The sequence below is a fragment of the Sturnus vulgaris genome, unplaced genomic scaffold, assembly GCF_052056855.1.
Source record: "Sturnus vulgaris isolate bStuVul1 unplaced genomic scaffold, bStuVul1.hap1 Scaffold_182, whole genome shotgun sequence".
Taxonomy (NCBI): Eukaryota; Metazoa; Chordata; class Aves; order Passeriformes; family Sturnidae; genus Sturnus; species Sturnus vulgaris.
The window spans coordinates 227,501-230,000 of NW_028276116.1; the positions used below are offsets into that span (position 1 = coordinate 227,501).

General features: G+C 76.6%; 1 non-coding gene across 1 annotated transcript; it reads right to left on the minus strand.

Moving 5' to 3' along the window:
- Nucleotides 1-784: 784 nt before the first annotated feature.
- LOC148218506 (5.8S ribosomal RNA) lies at nt 785-937 on the minus strand. Its single transcript, XR_015800336.1, has one exon. It is a non-coding gene; the product is annotated as a 5.8S ribosomal RNA (ribosomal RNA).
- Between the last annotated feature and the right edge of the window lie 1,563 nt (nt 938-2,500).

Below are 2,500 nucleotides of genomic sequence, written 5' to 3' on the forward strand. Positions count from 1 at the left end.
GGCCGGCTTCGCTTCCCCTCCCCCCCCCAAACACCGCGCCTCCCCCCGCGACCTTCTCTCTTCTCCCTTTCCCCCGCGCCCCGCCCGGCGCCCGCGCGCCGGGGGGTGGGGGGGGGTGGGCGGCAGAGAAAAGGCGAGGAGACACACGGGGGGGGGGGGGAACGAGGGAAACGGAGACTCCCATCCCGGAGACGAGAACCGAAGAGGAGAGCGGCAGAGACGGCCCTGACGGGGGGGAACCGGCCAGCCGGGCGGGAAAAGCGGCGACCTCAAGCGGGGAGAGAGAGAAACGCGACGGCGACAGAGAGAGGAGGGGAGGGCTTCGCGGGAAGGAGGAGGGGGTCGCACCCCCGTCCCCGGCGCTCTCGGCCTCGCGCGCGCGCGGCAGCACGGCACGGTACCCCCGCGGTACCCACCCGCAGACAGCCGCCCGCACGGGGGGGAGAGCCCGGGGGCGAGGCCCGCGCCTCGCCTCCCTCTCGGCCCTCTCGCTCTCTCGTCTCTCTCGCACGGCCCACGGCGGCGTCTTCGACGCCGACTCTCGCTCTCCCCGGCCACCGCCACCGCACCGCGGCACGGCCCCGGCAAGGACGAGCTCCGCCCCAGCGGCTCGTTCCGGGAGCGGGGAGCTACGGAGCGCTCCCCGAGTCTGCATTTAGGGGGACGAAGGCCCTGCGCGGCGACGACGACGACGACGTCGACGTCGACCGCGGGCAACGGGCCTGCGAGGCAACCCCAGCCGCGCCGCCGGGGTGGCCCCCCCGGACGGCGATTGATCGTCAAGCGACGCTCAGACAGGCGTAGCCCCGGGAGGAACCCGGGGCCGCAAGTGCGTTCGAAGTGTCGATGATCAATGTGTCCTGCAATTCACATTAATTCTCGCAGCTAGCTGCGTTCTTCATCGACGCACGAGCCGAGTGATCCACCGCTAAGAGTTGTCTGGCTTTCGGGACCGCTCGCGTGAAGCGGCCCCTTTTCTGTTTCTGCAGGGACGCGCGCGCCCCCGCGCGCCCCGCTTCGACCGTACGAGCACACACAAACGGAGGAGGAGGAGGAGAAAGCGCGGGGCAAAAAAGAGAAACCCCGCGCAACGCTCCGAAGGTCGGCCAAAGAAAGGCGGAGGGGCCCGCGCCCCCGACCGCCTCCCCCCGCGAGGGGAGACGCCGCCTCGCGTGCCGTCCTTCGGAGGCGGCCCAGGCGCCCGGGCTCGGCCCGACCTCCGCGCGGAGGGGCTTGTGCGGCAACGCGCCGGACCGCGGGGGGCACGGTGGCCCGCCCGGCCTCTCGATCACGGGACGACTACGCGTTCGCGGGCCGGGGGGCGCGACCGCCGGCCCCCGCCGCTCCCGGCTCACTCCCTGGCTTCTCCTTTTCACCGCTCCGCCGACTCGCGGAACGCCGCCGCGCCAAAACGCGGGGGCCGGCTCTCCCGCCAGCGGCCCCTGAACGTCGCCCGAAACGCCACGCGGCGGCGGGACCGTTCCGCCGGCGCAACCCCTGGCGCGGGACCGCTTGCCCGCCGGAAGGCGAACGCCCGGCGGGCCGCGCTCCGCCACCGGCGCCGGAGGCGGGACGCCGCCGAGACCCGAGCCGGCATCGCGGAGCGCCCGAGGTCTGCCGCTCGGCAAAACCCCTCCGCCACCCGCGGCCGCACTCCCGGGACCGCCGCCGCTTCGCACCGCCGAGCTGCCCTTCCGCGAGCACGCGCCCAGCGGGCAGGCGTACGGCGGCTGAGCCGGGGGGCACCGCCCGCTCCCCTCGTTTCCACTCGGGGACCGGACGGGGAAGCGCCCCCGCGGCCGCCCCGCACGCCTCCCCTTTTTTTTGGCCCACACGCGGCCGGGAAGGGCGACGGGGAAGCGGACGGGCGGGGCCCGGGCCGGGACGGCCGCCGGTGAAGGCGGGCGCCTCGCGGCCGACCGTCCCCCCCCCCGGGGGGGGCGGGGACACTCGCCGAGCGGCGACGCCGCCGCTCGGCACGGGGTCGCCCGCGCCCGCCGGACCTCCGGCGATGGAGGAGCCGGCCGAGCGCTGCGCCCCAACGGGCGGGGACAGCGCTCCGAGTCAGGGGTGGCCGGCGGCCGGCGCCGCCGCGGTGCGGTTCGAGGCGACAAGGCCGTCGAGGCGAGAGGCGCGCGGTCGCGCCTGACGCGGCGCCGCCCGCGAGCCCGCGGCGGCGGCTAAGGAGAAAGAGCGAGAGAGCGCGGCGGGCCCCGGCGGCCGCAACCCCGCAGCTGAGGTAGGTAAGGCAGAGAGCGCGCGCCCTCTGCCGGCGTCGCCCCGCATCGCAGAGGCCAGCGGGGTCGGCCCCCCGCGGCCGATCGCGCGCCGCGGCCTCTCCGCCGAGACCGGGCCGCAGAGAGGGGGGGGGCAGGGCGCCCCTTCCCCGGCCCGGCACGGGTGGCCCCCGCGCGCGGGCAAGCGCGGCGGGACGCCGACGACGGCGAGCGCGGCCGGTCGCGACGGACACGCCACCGCAGGGGATCGGCGGGAGTAGCTC